The sequence below is a fragment of the Acanthochromis polyacanthus genome, chromosome 20 (assembly GCF_021347895.1).
Source record: "Acanthochromis polyacanthus isolate Apoly-LR-REF ecotype Palm Island chromosome 20, KAUST_Apoly_ChrSc, whole genome shotgun sequence".
NCBI classification, from domain to species: Eukaryota; Metazoa; Chordata; class Actinopteri; family Pomacentridae; genus Acanthochromis; species Acanthochromis polyacanthus.
In genome coordinates this window covers 20,278,056-20,295,970 of record NC_067132.1, presented here as the reverse complement: position 1 = coordinate 20,295,970, position 17,915 = coordinate 20,278,056, and the positions used below count along the sequence as shown (strand labels likewise).

The window sequence follows — 17,915 nt, the reverse complement described above, 5'->3', positions numbered from 1 at the left end:
ATGTCTGAAAACACGTTCATGCAGATGGAAAGTCCTCTCCTCGGAGATCAAAGTGGAGTCCCTGCTGGACGGTTATACAAGACTGTCACCCCGTCTCTCTCGCGGCAGACTGTTGGTCCAGTTTTCTCTCTGTAATCAGATCTCAGGCCTGTCCTTTATGGAAGAAAACAGCCACTGGAGATTGGCAGCCCACAACAGGTTTTATGGCTGTTGTTTCAGGTGGGAGGCGAGTTAGTCGGATGGATGGCTCTCAGAGAGATTTTACACTGCCCTCTTGTGCTCTGACACATACTGTACTCCCTATCCCCTGTTCACGCTGACTAATTTTTACTGCTGCATGTCCCTGCTGCTGAGACGGCACAGCAGCAAACAACAGAGAAAGAGGCAACAGCGCAGTTAAACATTATGTAAATATCATTCACAACGCTGAGCCAAGCAGGACTGAGTGCTATTTTGGGGTTTTTTGATCAGTCCACTCGTACGGTTGCTTGTTTGGAAGCTGCAGGTTATAAAAGCAGGCGCAACCTCTGCATTAGTGGCATGCATTCCTGTTTTAATACTCTGCCTGTGAATGCGCTTACTTAGCCTTATACAAAGGGATTAGTAGCATATTGCTTTTGCATAACAGTTCTACTTACACTTCACGGTGCTGCTTTGGCAAGCAATTGATTTTTTTTCATGTTTTCTTCATGTAGTAAGAAAAAAAAGCTGACCTTTTACTTCAAAATATGCCCTCAGTCTCTGAAAATGAATTTTTAAAAAAGATGTTTCCTCTTTGCTCACAAAAAAATATTTTGTCTAAAAAGATAAAAACACAAAGTCATCTGAATTTTCTTTTCTATTAGAAATGATTAAACATGGTAGGTATTCTGAGCCGCACTCTTCCTGCTCTGCCACATGTCAAAAGGATAGAGAGGAGGGTGAGGAGGAATAATTATTTGATCTGTCCTTTTGCCTGTCGCTGCCCTAATCACTCAAGACTGATTCAGAAAATGCAGGCTTGAATGTCAGAGGGCCTCCTGTGGAGAGGTGGAGCATTTCAACGGCTTTGGACAGCCGTGCCCCGGTAATCACCACTCTCAACCTGGCCGGGCACTCCAGCACTCCCCTGATTGAGCACCTCAATCTAACAAGGTGCTATTGCTGGAGCCAGAGATTCTGCCAGGTTTTGACAAACCAGTGGATTGTCCCCCCGATCATCATGGGACATTGCTTTTTTCGCAGCTCAGCCATGCATGCCCCAGCCAGCCTCTGAGTCAGACGCATCTGCCCAGGCACTGAATGCAAGAGCAACACGGGAAATTAAAAATGAAGGCTACTGTCATTTAAAAAAGACAATCTGATAATTCCACATCATTAGACGGATACGTCGCCAGCATGTTTTCTGTCATGTTGCACCGTGGAGTCATTTTGAGGGAATGCACTTTGCATTTCCCCTGTGATTTGTGACTGCTATCATGCTTCCCCTGACCTTGTTTCTGTCTGTGACACCAGGGCTCACCCTAAGGGAATATACATCCTGATCTTAACTAGATAGCAGCATGTTTACAATTACCTTTAACCTTTAGTTTTTACCTCTGGAGACATAATTGATTTGAGGAGCAAACTGTACACTGTCAGTGTGTGAATTGTTATATTTGCCTCTGACTTGACATAACTAGGACAAAAACTAAAATGATTCCTTTATTATCAGTTAATATGTGCAAGATTTACTTAAAGAGTCAACATGTTTTAGCCTAAGGTGACTTCTTCTTATTTTGTCTGACTAATATTAAAAAAACCTGAAGATGTTCAGTTTGCACACTGTAAAGGCACAGACTGGCAAATATTTTGGATTTAAATTCCTTTTTTAACTGAAAGGAACCCAATCGATTAATCAGACACCACTTTAATTCCAGATTAACATTAATCAGTCGCCTCACTGATTGATCAGCAATTCATTTCAGCTCTAAAAACACTTTTTTTCATGTCTCTGAATGAATGCAAATAATATTCCATACACTAAAATAACTATGGAAACAAGACATAAAAATGAGCAGCCAGTACACAAAAACAAACCACTACTGCGCACCAACATAACAAAATATCCTCGTGCAAAAATCAGTCCATTGCTTTCCACGCCGAGTAGCACACCTCATCACTACAACATCTTAACATGACTAATATTAGCTTCTCGGTTCATAGTGGAAACGGTTACTCATAAAGAATTCATGTACTTTACTTCAACAGCCGAGAACCGACCAATGAATATTTATGCAAGTGAACAACTCTCCGAGCAACAGTAGATGTAAAACTTAAAATGACTAGTAACTGATTTCACACTCCCATGACTTTTGAGTTTCAACACTCAAATGGGTTTTTTCCCCCTCAAAAAAAATCTGTCTGGATTCAGAGTGGTTGAAGCCATTACTGTAGATCAGACAGGCTGTAAAGGAGCAGGGCGGCAAAAGTACATTTAAAGTTTGCCGATATGCGTTTTATGTTACTTAACACACGCGTGTGAAATATTTCCAAAAAAAATAACAAGTCTGCTGTGATTTTCAGAGCGACAGACTTCGCCGTTAAATTGGGACAGTTTAAGTGGTACCTCCTGAAAATCTCAGTTTGCCTAAGAAATTAATTGTAAAATCCTGCTCGCGGTATTTTAATACATCATAACACATCTGCAGGAAAAAGGAAAAAAAAAAAAAAAAGACTAGTACTTTTGAAAGGCTCAAATGCATTTGGCGTAAGTACTAGCTGTAGGACTTTTAAGCAATGCATTCAGAAATTATGATCAATTGCAGTTTTTATAAAGCTGGATTTAAAGTGTCATAAAAGTCTCCATTCAACGGGAAATAATAGCCTCGTACAGCCTTGTGAGAGGTGAAATTCATTGTAGCCTTGCCTCCAGTTCTTTAACCTCTCATCTGTTTTCAGCGTAATATAATATTGTTGATTTATCTGTGATATATTTGGAGCTGCAGGCATTTTTTTCCCCTCCTGCTCCTATTCTGAAATGAATAGATGGTCTTCAAGGGTGTGGACGGGTGTTTCATTATTCTAGTTGCCTTGACTGTGAATTGTGGCAAGAACATGGCGGCCACTCCATCAAAAGGAATTATGTTCAGTTTCTCACAAAGACATTTGTCATAGAGGACAGGAGGTATTAGAGCAATGAAAGACTCTTAACTCCTGTTAAAATCAGCACCTTGGACTTCTTGTTACAGGAGCCGAGGGAAAACCCCGCCACTTGGTCTCCTGCGTTCCTAGTGGCATTTTCAACACAGATCCTCATAACTTGATGCTGAAAAGTTGATTAATAGTACATTTAGTACAACTTACAGCCTTCTTCTCGGTAATAAATTAGGGTCATTAATCAATAAAGAGCACAGCAATTCTAAGAGACAGGGGACATGCTGGTTCCTAATAGAAAAAGAGAGGAGTGACGCTCAGGCCTTTCCCACCATTGACCACCCCGGCTGAGGTGTTCATTGTGCACCTGCCCAAATCCAATTAAATGACATAATTAATGAACATCTTTTTTTTACAATAATGGGCTTTGCCACTCTGCCAGCATATTGATTTTAGAGTGAGAAGCCAGTTAGGATAGCCTGCCGCCATCAACTTGTAGATTTACTGGGGAGCTTAAAACTAAAGTAATGTTTTGGATATTTTTTAAAAATTAAAATAAGGGTTTCCTCCTTAAGAGAAGAACAGCTTTTGACCTGATGACTCTAGATGTTCAAATGTAAATGTTTCAGGAGGCTCAGCAGTCTTTAGTTGACAGCAGCAGGGATGTGATGGCTGATGCAGATGGTACCAAGTGGTAGCGAACAATACAAACCGGTCCACGGCGAACCTAAAAGGAACTTCATTAGGAGACAGCTGAAGTGCTTGAATAGCAGATGAATGACTCTCAGGTTTGCCTTGCTACCTACCTACCTTGAGAAAGTGCCTTTCCCCATCTAATGCTGCCCAAAGCTGTCACATTGCCTCGGCTTCATTCTGCTTGATTAATGATAAGCTGTGGGGCACAGCTAGAAGGTCTAGTCTCAATTATGAAAAAGGCAGTAACTAGTCCATTGTGCTGATGTCTTTATTCCACTGACAGTGCTGAAAAATAGCAATATTTCTAATCAGACTTTAATCATTTATCACTCATTTATTGGCTTTCTTTGATTCCTAGCCTCATCCATCCAAAACTGACCTATCCTTTAAGCCATGGAGCTTTGTGATGTATGCCGTCTTCATCCTTTATCAGCCATTATTGTGTGGAAACTATTTAATCTGTGTTAATTTTCTATTTATAGGCAAGGCTCTCCCTGTAAAGAAACATAATTCTCTGCTGTGACAACACTGAAATGGCTATTTGCCCGTCTCAAGCATTTGCCAGTGACAATTTTGTATTGTAAATAAATTTGCCCAAGAAGAAAAGAGTCAACTTTCCCTATTTTATCATTAAATTCACAACGCCTAGAGTTTATAGGGGAAGATAAGTGAGTTTAATATGCACTGGAGGGTAAAGAAAATATTCTATTACTGCATGTAGTGTTGAAATTACCCCATAAAGAAACTAATATGGCAATTTGGGGAGCAATTTTTAATATGATTTTTATGATGCACGGTTCTACTTATGGTAATGAAGTTGTCATTGTACTTGTTCACTGCTGCTAATGCAGAGACCATCTTTCAATTTGTACGAATTAGACTAAACTGTTATGAATGAACTTCATTAATGCTGGAATGAGAAAAAACATGTTATTGCATTTCTGGACCACTGGCTCTGGGATTGTGTGTTTTATATTGTTTTGATCTAATTTTGGAGTTTGAGAGAAAACACTCTCTTAGGTATATGGGACTGCTCTAAAATACAAACAAACAGCAGGGGATCGTTATCCCATTTTGAAATGGATACTAGACCAAAGTCTCATTGAGAAGAGGAATGATGTGGTTTACGATTGTTACTGAACTCAGTTTATCTATTCTAATTCCCGTACATTTAGTGTCACATCGGCATCAATACGATATAACAAGGTGTCGCTGTCATCGTTTCTTAGACTACATAAAACTAATTTAGTGTGGTGGTATCTTATCATTAAAACAGAGAGCAAGGATCAAGCAAACGTGAAATAAAAATCACATCAAAGGAAACATCCAGGACTAGTCCTTCCTCTTGGGATCTGTGTATTATATTATTTTATTGACCAAATAATATGATATTGTCTGTCAAAAGTAACTAATACACCGGTCTTCAGAAATTTAGTGGAAGTAAAGATGTGAATTCCTGGAATATCATTTCAAATTCAGGAACTCAGACACGTTTTAAGTTTAGTTTGTTGTCGTCTGGTGATAAATCATGCCTTGATGGGTTTTGCTCCATTGTTCCCAAACCAAAAAAAAAAAAATGTAGTTGTGGGACAATTACTGGACCTTGACTAAAAGAATTAACTATGCACACATGAAGTTACTGGGGTTTTACAAAGCCAAATTATTCTTCATCTTCTGCTCTTAGTAGCAGTATTTGTAACTCATTGAAACGTGAAGTAATTAGGAAGTAAATCCATAACTACAGTAATTATAACACATTTTGATTTACATGTCAAAGTCGTCATGCAATCCTTCTACTGCCTCTTGCTACCTGCTGCAGTAAAATACATTCTATACATATAGCAAAAATGCATTTTTAGGAGTCTGAGAGCTTTGTCAAAGCGGCTAAATGTGTACAAAAATCTCAGGATCAACATTTCCAAACAAAATTCAGGAGAAACTCAGTTGTCTTAATCTGGTTTGCTGAGGGAAGAAATCAATGTCCAGTACCAGGTGGAGTAATTACCTGTTGAGTCTTCATTTCAGACACAGAGCTTGGCTCAGTGAGTACAATCCCTTAATCTTATTCTGTTCGCTGATTGAGAAACCCGGAAACCTTCTAATGCGAGCGGACAGATGTTGGGAATCAGGTTTGATTCTTTTAATGACTTTGTTCTCTTCAGGCACGGTTCTCCACTTCTTTCATTCAATTTAACAAACTGATAATGCAGAAATTTCCTTCCAAAGACTTGTGGCAGGGAGTGGTGCAGTTCATTGTTTTCCTAGAAAAATAACCGCAATTGAAGTGAACCGATGTAAGGTTGACCAAGCAGCAATCAGGCACAAAAAAGGCTTCTGAAGCCATTTAGCTATCTGAGGGTTATTTTTTTTTAGTTTTATAGCAGTGGAGCCATGCAGCATATTTCCAGTGCTGGGGTGGGGGGGGATAAAAGGCTTCAAGTCTATCTATGCTCAAAAATATGTTTTGCTCATATTTACATCACTTGGATGTTTGACCTCAATTGTGCATTTGTGCATTTGATGCAAGTGGGATGGTTCACATCTCAAGGAAGGTACATTTACAATAGTGATAGATTAATTAATTGAACCAATTAAATGGCATTTTGAAAAAATTTGCATCAGCCGATTAGCAAGGGAACAACTAGCAGGAGTTATGTTGAGTCAAAATGCACCAGATGCTGCTGGGGAAGACAGTAGCTCTTTGCTAAGCTAGCAGAACTGAGATAGGATATCAAGTATATGCTAAGTCCAAAAATAGCTAGAAATTTTGCAAAACAGGTGTTTAAAAAAAGCAAGCATTTATCCTAATTCCAAAATTACCTGCTGTACTGTGTTACTAAATTCGCAGACATTTACAGCAGCGCAGTACGTTGTTAACAACTAGTACCAGTACACAGAATAGGCTACCATCTGCTAACAAATGCCATTAAATGCACCTAAACTCTTTTTTTATTCGTTTTTTTTGTTTGTTTAGTTTTTCATCACCATAATTTGCAGACAATAATAATGTTAAATAAACATTTGTCTAAATTCCACACTTTAGTAGTTTCACAATGACAGAGCATTCTGTGGTACATTAGTACAGAATGGTCTGACAACACCTCAAGCTAGCTTCCCCCCCCCCCCCCCCTGCAAAATGGTAATGGAAAAATTGTTTTGGGGAAAGGTAGCAAAAGAAGAGGTGAAAGTTGCGTGAAATGCGCAGCCAGTGGCAGGACTATACCAGCTATCTACATCCAGTGAGTCAGACTAGTAACTATGTTTCTCATTTGGTATAATTACTAAATTGCATTTTATCAAATGCAACAAAAAATATTAAAAATCCCAGCAATTCGATATCAATGGCCCTGCACTCTAAATATCAATATTGCTCTGTAAAACAGTCATTTTGTTCGATGGCTAGTTTACAGCATCATGCGTGCAGTTATGGCTCTGTGACATCAAAGCTACTTTAAAGTCAGTAACGTGTAGATGTCGTTTAAAAAATGTTTAACAAGGTAATTGTGGAACCCGAAGAATATATTAGATTCAAAACATTACTCCAAGCAGAGTAATTTTAAATGTCTGAAAACTCTTCTGGAAAGTGATCCATAGAAAGAAAACAATATAACTTCACACAAACCCTAGAAGTTTGGGCCCCACTTCTGCCAACAGGTCCCAGTGTGGTCTCTTAGCAACATCTTAAAGCAGTTGTTGCACCATAAAGTGACACTCTTTCCCAAGTGAAATGACACTTCCAGGGTTAATAGTTGAACTGCTAGAGCGGGCCTGACAGAGTTAGTCCATCACAGGAGCTCCAGGAGACTCTCTCTATTCTCTTTACTGTTCTGTATTCTTTCCCCTGCATTCTGTTCACCGTTTAACACTTCCTTCAAAGTCACTGAGAAGGGAGACTACAGTGAGTTAGCAAATTCATTAGCCAATTAGCTTAGCTTGGTCACTTCTGGGAATTGTACCATCATTACTGTGTCTGCAAACACTGCTCTTTTTGTGAAGCAGTCTTTATACCAGCTGAGGTGTTAAAATAGGAGCGAAATATAGCAACATAGTAAATCAGCTTCCCTCAAAGGTAGCACTTTAAAGGCGAGACCATAGTCAGGCTTACCATTCTCAAGTGGACCCATTAGAATTAATCTGTTTTCCTGTAGAAAGCAAATCAGATAGTTGAAAAGACAGAGTAAGATTTTTTCCATTTAAATCCTAGTGTGACCTAATCGTATTGTCTAACTGATAAAATTCTACCACAACTCTCCACTCTGCAGCCTGTTAAACTTGACTCTGGTATTTCAATCCAATACAGAAGACAGCAAAGAACAGCAAGAGGAGAGGTGACACACTCATGTAGATGTGATTAAATGTAATATCTAAATCTCTATTGTTAGTGAAAGCAACGCTATCCAAAGTGTGCGTTTGTTTGGATGAAAATGAGCTCCAAATGACAGATTAGAAGCCGATAGGAGACCGTCTCTGTCAATCATCATCTTACAACTGAACAAAATGCTAAATGTTATGAAACATGCTGGTGTTGGTGATGTACAAGAGAGGGCATCTCATTTTGGAAGGAACTCCGTGACAGTCGGTTTCCTCCTTATGCTCTTTTTTGACTTCTCTCAGTCTTTATCTGACACTTGTGAAATAAGGGTATTCCAACTTGTCTGTGAATCCCGTGACATCTGCTATTACGCATTTCAGAGGGTTGTCTTTGGCGATTTATTTGCAGGTTTGGAAAATGAATTTAACATCACCGGATTAGAAAGCATAGGATTTATTATATCCATCACCATAGCAGTGAGTGACACTAAGCTGTCTTTCAAGCATCCAAATGATACTCTCAAATTTAATGAGATCTTAAGCCCTGCCAACATATAATTAAAAACGTTGACACAGAGGAATAAGAAAGCAAAGATGTCTCCCAGGACTCTGCAGTGAACTTCGAGCCACAACACTTAGCAAGAACTATTCATTAAATACATAAACTGTGGAAGCACAGTAGCAGGCTATCCATTATTTGCTGCCATCTTGCAACTGTTTGAAGATGTCTTTAGTTCTGTTCCATTCTCATGAGTGGATATCTATTATATTTAACCCTTGAATCCTCTGTTTTTATCCCTATGCTGTGTTTTAATCTTTTTTGATGGGCAAGAACTGAAGTGCAAGATACAAAGCGACACTCTCTCCTATTGGTACTTTAGCCTGTAAAAGGCTTTCTTATGTAGCTGATATACTAAAAAAAAAGAATCCAAGTACCATGATCTCTCACCCTGTATCCTTTAAAATAGTTTCTTTGCCTGCTTCTGTCAAAAGATCTAAGGCAGTGGCATTTTCCTAAAAGCCGTCTGCTCCCAGCAGGTGAGGGTGATGACAGGGTCTGGTGGCAGGCCAAAGCCTGGCTGGCACGTGTTGTGCCTTCACCCAGTCGCTTCCTGCCATCGCGAGCATATGGGTGGAGACGCTGCTATCCATTGGCTCTTTCCCAACAATCTATCACCTTTGCCCACATACAAACAAAGACCATACTGGACTGGAACACAAATCAGTGTTTTGCTCGTGTGACCCTATTGCATAAACCTGTTAGAACAACCACTGATGCATAATGATGCCTCAGAGTCTAGTTTGTTTTCAGTGTCTATACAGATAGTTTTTTGAAGTTGCTGACTTTTTTGGCATTCATTGCAGTTGCACTGTGCATTTATGTTGTGCTGAAACTTTAGCAGGCTGTCCAACTTGTGAAGTTGGCTTCAGAAATGATTAATTAGAGTCCTTGAACTTGGACGATGGTCCTGCAAACAGATCTTTCCGTTCTCTCAATGCCATGTTTTTCTCACTTACACTTGCACCGAGGAAGCAATGATACACAAAAGCTGGCTTGGTGTCTTCGCAACTGTCGCCCTGAATATTTATTATGACGCAGGCTGCAAAAACAACATATGGTGTAGGCATTTTTACTGGACTTGCCATTCAAGGTGATTGGAAGTCTTTGCAGTGTTATCTCTGGTGCACTTTTGCCTGTACAAAGCCTTTTCACCTTTGTGTTGTAGCCGATTAAACCCAGATAATAATAGAAGCAAGAAGTGGAAAAACCAACCCCCACCCCCCAGAAGCCCTTGCTGGACTTGCAGTCTCTCTTACACTTTCAGGAGCTGTCGCTTTGAATCGGCAGAAGGCAGCCAGGCTGAAGATTTCCCACTGACTGGAGAGGAGTCGTTGGCCAGGCTTTCCTTGTCACTGGGAGTTAAGGCAGTCACTGATCCTAATGCTTACACTGTTGTTGCAGCATTCCAATTTTTAATCACTGCATGACTTGTCAGACTTAATGAGGGCAGTCGGGTAAGAATGATCAACATACCAATAATGAGAACATCACAGGCTGACAATGACTCCCGGTTTTAAATATATATCCAGGATAGTGTGCAGCCAGAAGCACAGAAAAACATATCGAGCGAGCTGTAAACGACGGTGCAGCCGGTTTCCTGCAGGATGATTGGTTGCTAAGGTGACTGCGAACACTGCAGCCATCTTATGCAATCATAGCTCTTTACATCAACCTAGCCAACAAAAACTCTAGTGGGCTCACCTTTTCCACAAATTACACAGATGTGAAGGGGGGAAAAAAAACATCCATAGCATTAAATGCGAGCCAAAGGTAGACTTGATTTACAGCCTGCAAATGTAAATGAGATGCAGGTTTGGTCTGTATTCCGAACATCTGCAAAAGTCTTAAGACAAAACTTTACCCTCTGTGTGTAGGTGTGTGAGCAGGCAGGTGTGTGTGTGTATATGTAAAGAAATCTTAGCCAAGGCCGAGCGTGGCTGGCGTGTGTTCTGTCAGATGTCTCTGCCCCTCTTTAATCCTTTGTGTGCAGGAGGGTCAAGAGGCAAGCAGACTCCGACTGTAGTAGCTGGAGGAAACGGTGAAGACGAGAGACTCTCCACCTTTAGTCCATCATCTCGAGCAGATCAAGGCTTTGAAAAATACTAAAGAGGAAGGAGTAGCTTATGGAATGACAAAACAAGATGAGGTTCGACCATTTATAGGCATGTCAGCAATGCATATATTGCTGTTTTGTGTGATAAAACTATTATTTTGTGCAGATTTGAATCATAAGTTGTGCAAAGATTTATTACCATGCATCTCACAGTACTACGAAGACGAAAAAAGCTGCAAATTCACAACTTTTGTGGCATTTTATAACTGCAGTGCTTAATAAATGATTTCAAAAAAGTAGATGCAGTTGCTGAATAATTGCAGCATTGCAGTTTACATTTAATGCAAAAATATAACCTACATAAATGAAGAAAAGTGAAGATTATTATCTAGGGGAAGGGTGAGATCATACAGTTTATTATAGTTTACATTGGGTTATTTGCTTTTCCAGCACGAGGCTCTTAAAGAGTGAAATGCCAAATACCAGCAATAATAATAGCAATTTTAAGGGACCCAGTAGGGGTTAAAGGTCGACTAGGGGCGCCAGTGTGTTGCTGTCTCTTTTATTAATAAACAACATTCATTAAAGAAGAACTGGGGAGCACCCTAACAGAATATTACCACATCTTTCCCCTTCCTTTGTGTGATAAGAAGAACCCTGGTGATTTCTCACATGGCTGCAAAAAAGCTACAGGGGAATTTCTCTCAGAAGCTGCCCCTTCAGCTCAATTCCTCCCCACATTTCCGAAAGCTTTTCATTCGTATCCCCTGGAAACCGCTCCACATTCTTTAAACTCTCCGTCTTTTTTCTTTTTTTTTTTTCTTGAAGAAGAAGCAGAAGAGGAGGGGAAAAAAGGCCCTTACACGTTTTGTTATGCCCTTTGATCACACGTTTATCTTTAAAACAGATGGCTGACCACCGTCCTGTTTAGATCAACACACGCATTTTTTGAAAGAGGCGGCCAGAAATTGGGTTTAGCATCACTTGAAATCTATGAATCCCAAATCATACAAATAAAGCCTCATCTATTCTCACCAAAGCTTTAAAGAAAAAAAGCCTAACTAGCTCCCCCATCCCCCATAATATCCATGTCTGCAGCCTAGAGCTTTACTTCCTATTTCTAAGTCAGTTCCTTACAAAAGATAATCTACTAATGTGATTACTGTTCAATTACTGTTGTATAAATCAGAGAATTATGTATACACACACACAGTGGCTGAAATCATCTGCAGTAATTTGCACCAGGTTGCAGGTACTGAAAAGTGTGAAGAGCTTTATTTAGTGGTGAATATAAGATGTGACATGTAATTGTGTCTTAATAAAGCAGCAAAGCAAAGTGCATATGAGGGGTTTCAAATGAACGTTTAATCTTTCAATCCATATTTATCTGAGGAGTCAAGAATGCTTCTGCTAGGAGGCTACTGTACATCAAACAGCTGTCAGATGTCCACAGAGGCTTTCAAGTGAACTGACATGCTCTTTTATGTACTGTGGTCATTTATGTTTTCAAAATTGCATTAGCTTTTGTCGGCGCTGAGCTCTTTGCCGGTGCGATTATTTTTTTTTTAACCGCTGCTAAAGTTCATACCGGCTTAATCACATTCAATTAGTAACATTGTGATTTCTGACCTGGTGTCACAGCTGGGGGAAATGTATTGTTTTGTTGCATTTGAACAATCTCAATCTCATTTTTTTTTATACATTACCATCAATTAGAAATTGAAATAATCACAGGTCACCTTCGAAACTATGTTTTTTCAGTAACAACAGGTTAGCAACCCCTCATTAGTCGATGAGTCGGATGCATTTACGAGGTCATTTCTCTGGGACACGAGGTTATGATGATGAATGGTAGCAAACCACTGCCGAGACGCTCTTTTTCCCATGTCGCCGTGCTGGTTGCTATGGTGGACATGAGGGCAATTTAAGCGTCACCATATCCACCAGGGGGGCGCCCTCTTGGGTAAGTGGCTTTGCAATAGAAAGCTGACGCCTGCCACTGCCATCAAGGTTGTTGTCACAGGCGGCTCTTTAAGCACCGAGTCGCCATGTTAAGAGATGAAGGTTGCCGTGAAAGAGTGACGGCGAGGACAAGAATTACAGGGGGATAGGCGCCGGGGAACGAGTTCTCAGAATGTTGCTTACACGAGAACATGCAGGAATATTACCTAATCAGTCAAATCCTCCCAAGCTGACACCTCTTCTGAGACACCCGATGATACCCCCACTGAACTCCGGTGCCCCCCACCCGTGGCTCAGCCATGAGGGAGCCCCCAAGAGAGAATCTGTGGTTTTGGAGCTTCTTCTTGACAGACACTCAAAATTGCTCCAATGGTTTTGCATACAGTGCAGTATCCATCTACCGGGGGCACTTTACCCTCAATTAAAAGTGTACCGGTGAAGCTGCATATTTTGCATTTCGTAACAATGTGTGTGCTAAACTGAAGGTGATCTTAATAGGATTTTCTGCGGTTGGGAACCAGAGATTAGGAGCTTTATATTGCAGTGCTCGAGCATCTGAACAGGGGAGTGTTTTAATCTGAACCGCATTAAAAAAAATGCCAGACTGGAAAAGTTAAAGGACAAGACATCAAAAAGAAGTGCCCATTACCTCTTCGTTTTAAAGGTGTGAGTTAGCACATTACATGTTAATATCTGCTGGAGCTAAAAGTGCAGGAAGCTTTTTCATCCTTTTCAAAATTAATGTCCATTTAAACCGCAGTCTTAATTTTGTCACTTTAATTCTTGGTTAGAATGTAACTAAGCCATTTTTAACATACATCTGAAACTTGTTTTTTTGGTTCTATTATGCTAACAGAAAGTTAATTCAGTCCATACAGTAATTGAACTTTCTGCAACACACAGAGCGACACACACACACACCACATATATATGCGAGCAAATTGTATGCTAATGACTGACCAGAAAACGTAAAAGGAAAGCACAGGGATGTGGTCGACCTACAGCTGTTAAATATATAATCCATCTGTAATCAAATTTGACAGTTAATCAAGTGAGGCATTTGTAATGCAGACATTTGGACAGACATAACTAACTCCATCAGCGTTTGCATAATAAATGTATGATTTTAATGATGTTTCTATTAAGCCTCGTCGCTCACTTTACAAATGATTTGAGGTGTCTGCTGTTTATTTGTTTTTCGGGGGTCTATAGATTGTTGCTAGGAGCAATAATTATGATGGGGTGTGAGGTGGAGGGGGTCAGCAGAGTTGGAATTCAAGGGAAAAAATGTAATTACTTAAAGATTGGTTGAATTAATTTCTAATGATATTCACTTGTTTTGCATGACAGCTGCCAAGACCCATTCAAGAATGGCGGAGAGTAAAGGAGTCCTTTTAATGGCACACAATGGGGACTATCATTTACAGAACACGGGTTTCACCAAACCAAGAGGGAAGAGGGTGCAAGTGACACATCAACAAAACATAGTGGGCTTCCTCTATGGGCTCCTGACACCCACAAAGGCTGGGACATGTGTTCCATCTCTTCAAGCTGAAAGAGAGAAGACCCAGCCTCTAAAGTGCCGATTGTTCCTCCTACGTCTGCATGTGAGAGTGTATGACCGAAAACAAATATGGTCCTCGTGGGTTTTAATGCACATGTGCATTTTGTGTAAACATGTGCATGCTGTAAATACTACAGCATGTGCATAAAGACTGTGAAACTTTGTTTAAAACATGCACATGCAAAGAAAGTACATATGAAATATGGACACATAAGGTTGATATTTCTTTTTTTGGACAACTGTGTATTTTTAAATTTAAGAACATGTTTATATAGTAAAACTAACTTCTAGGTGAAGATTTTCCCATGATACCTAATGCATATATCACAAATTCTGACATTTGATACAAAAGGCAGTGTAAGAAATTTATATTTCACAGTAATGCAATAAGAAATTGTTGCTATAGCTCACTTATCTTTCAGTCAAGTTGCCTGGATTTGATCCATCTGCAGCATATAGTAATGTCCTTCTACATGTGAGTGATGTAGTAGAAGGAATAGACTAATTCTTTAAGAAGTCAGAGTTAAAGTGATTGGTGGCAGTGCATTGCAGCAGCTTTTCTTTTCCACAAATGATTCATGGTGGTTAAATGCTTATTTTTTTCATTCCCACATACATGCTTCATTGTAACTGAGGCCTGTTTTTGTTCCCTATTGTGGCCATTACAGACACTGATTTCTTTGTCCCGTTGTGTAGCAAATTTAAATGGCGAAACAGATCTTAATCTATCATTGAAAACACATCAAACGAAATGATTTCATGTGAAACTTCAGCAAACACCATAAAAACACAAAAGGCAAGCTCACACAATTTAGTCTCACAGCTCGATTTGAATTGCTGACAAGCCAGTCTGTGGTGTTCTCAAACCATTACGTTCCCAAGTATCTCTAGAGTTGACATTACATCTTGTTGTGTTTGTTCTAAGGATTAAATCCTCAGCATATCCACACAGCCCTTCCAGACATGGATCACAGACTATTACACACTACTTCTTCCGGATGGATGTTCCTGTATCTTCCTGAATAGGAGGAGTGCCACAAAAGGTTGGCCAATTTAATTACATGTGCACACAATTGTCCCCTCCTTTCAAGACCTAACACCTAATCATGATACTGGATGTGCATCTTCATTTCCACTGTGTCTCCCTTGCTTTCCAGGAGGGTCAAGGGCTGTACCGGTTAACCGCTTTGACGAGGTACCCTCCACTGTCTCTTGCCTTGGAGAAAGAACCCATCGCCTCGTCTCACCGTCAAACTTTAACCTTTCTCAACTTTAATTACACTAAGTAAGTTTGGAGTGTGCCGCGGTGCTGTCTGGCCGACTCAGCTCCATCCTCGCGCTGATGGGAAGCCTGCATGGGTGCCGCGGCCCCCGCTGCCTCTGACACACTGACGCTACACAGCACTGACGCCGATGCTGACGCTTTGCTTTGGCCTGCTTCCTGACCATGCAAACACAGGCGGATATACACACACATTCACCACTAAAAATCTGCAAGCGTCCATCGGAGCTGTGTTCAAACAACATTTAGCAGATTTCCTGCTTCTGGGGTTTATTTGTAGATCAACAAATTCATAAAATATGTTTATCTACATCATGGGATACCACTCAGCTCAATGTACGTCTGTACTTACATGCACATAAATGTATGTTTAATGCTAAAGCTCTTATGAGGGGCACTTCAGTACAAGCACCAGTGCTTAGTCATACTTTAGCCATCCTGAAATAGACGAAGACAACATTCCTTCATCATGGCGTTGATGACCTTTTTGTACAGACTATCCGCACTGTGCCAAAAACACCATTTGGTATTTTTGTTTGTGCATGAGAGAGGGAGGGTGATGGTGAGATGAAGAAAGATCTTGGGTATGCTTTCTCATTACTCATTCCTCTGCAGGGGTGAAAAAGCTGTTTTTTCCTGTTATGTTGTCAGAGCTTCCAGTTTGGTAATAAAGCAGATTTTCTCGTACATGTGGGATTGCCCATTCAGAAAATCACATACATGTATTTAGCTACTTCCTTCTTGTTCAGTGCATGTGCATGTAAAAATGCCCATTCATCACTGGACAACTATTCAAGTAATCTATAACTCTGTAAAATGACAGAATTGACCTAGAAGAGAGCAACAACATTCAGCAGGAGCTGAAAAAAAGAGCAATAAGCTACAAAGCAAAACCGACATCCTTAACAATGTCTGAAAAGCCAGCGTTTTCTCGTCACACTTTTGGCTTTATTTTTAAACACAGTCTTGAGTGCCTGACTCAGACAGTTCGATCGATTCGCAGGTAGTCGATTGCGCCACTCACATGTTCACCCTTATGATAATAGGCCCTTTTAGAGTCATCTAATTCTGATGATAAATTGGACTTCCATAGTAAGCCAAAAAAGGAGTTACTGTGGTAACCGCGTGGCCTGTCAATCACTTGCAATCAGCCTTTTTTCTCTGTTCATTGCTTGATGCGTCAAGATTAGGACCTTCTCCGTGGGGGGCTTCAAAACACTCAGGAAATGAAGAACCGTGTGGAAGTTCTACGGCTGATGTTTGGAAACTTTGCAGAATGTGACCCTTTGGCTTTGGCTTACTTGCAGCTGAGAGGAGCTGAAACTTGACTTTTGTGGTGACGTGTGGGCACCAATTAATACACACAAAACCCTTTGTCTTGTAGCTGTAACAAAACATTTTCAAAAATACAACTGCGCGCTAACCTCTTGTTTGAAACCTCTACAGTGTCTTCATCAGCTACAGAGACAGCATGTGTTTCTGACCACAGAGGCTCATAATGAAATGCCCACATTATGAATAGAAGGCCATTTAAATGCTAATGCTTTCCATGTATAAAGGGTAGGTAAGGGTTGTAAACATTGTACTGTATGCCATGGAGATAATGACAATCTTAAATGCAAAAACATTAGAATCTGTTTCTAATAAAAATCAGACAAAAAACATGAAACATAACACTACATGTGTTGTTTTGTTTGATAGATTCCACAAAGCTTTGTTTTCTTGTCTTGTGGCTTTTCTGGAATAACTGTGGGCTTGAGCAAGCACATGCTCTTTTAATTAGGTTACATTTTACCATAGCACACTGGCAGCAGTTAAACATTTAGGAGAAGTGCAACTAATTCGCTGGGCAGGACTATGAACTGTGGCATTACATCCTTGAAGAAAAGGGGAAAAGCCATATAACAGAAGCACACAGGCTCTAAAGATCTTAATTCCCCATTAGTTCCTTATTCTCTTCAGTGACAAAGACAGGGCCCTTTCAGTCTTGTGTTCCCTTGCATACCAAAGTCATTCAACAGAGGAGACCTTTACCAAGAGCAATGCTCTATTCAAGCCATGTTAATTACAATTTTAAACCATTATTTGTTTCAACACCTGGTTAACCTATTCAGACCTGTTTAAATCCTCTTTATTATCCCAGGTGTGATGGGAAGGCATTAAGGAGTGAAAGGTTCCTGTGTGTACCAGGAACATAATCAAGCCAGCACTACATAGTGGTGAATAGCTTTCGGGATAAGATCAGATGTTACACACTCCAGTCCTCAAGTAAAATGGTGCTAGGTGGATTATGTCTGAAAAGAGGATTTTGTCAAGGATGTGTCCTCAACTTTTCTTTTTTGGCAGTAAAGCATCATGAATAGCACACTGC

The 17,915-nt window shown here is 40.1% G+C and overlaps 1 long non-coding RNA gene across 1 annotated transcript; it reads left to right on the top strand.

Moving 5' to 3' along the window:
• Positions 1 to 7,202: 7,202 nt before the first annotated feature.
• Positions 7,203 to 17,218, top strand: LOC127531404 (uncharacterized). The gene is made up of 2 exons (XR_007938509.1): positions 7,203 to 15,305; positions 15,420 to 17,218. It is a non-coding gene; the product is annotated as an uncharacterized LOC127531404 (long non-coding RNA).
• The last annotated feature ends 697 nt before the right edge of the window (positions 17,219 to 17,915 follow it).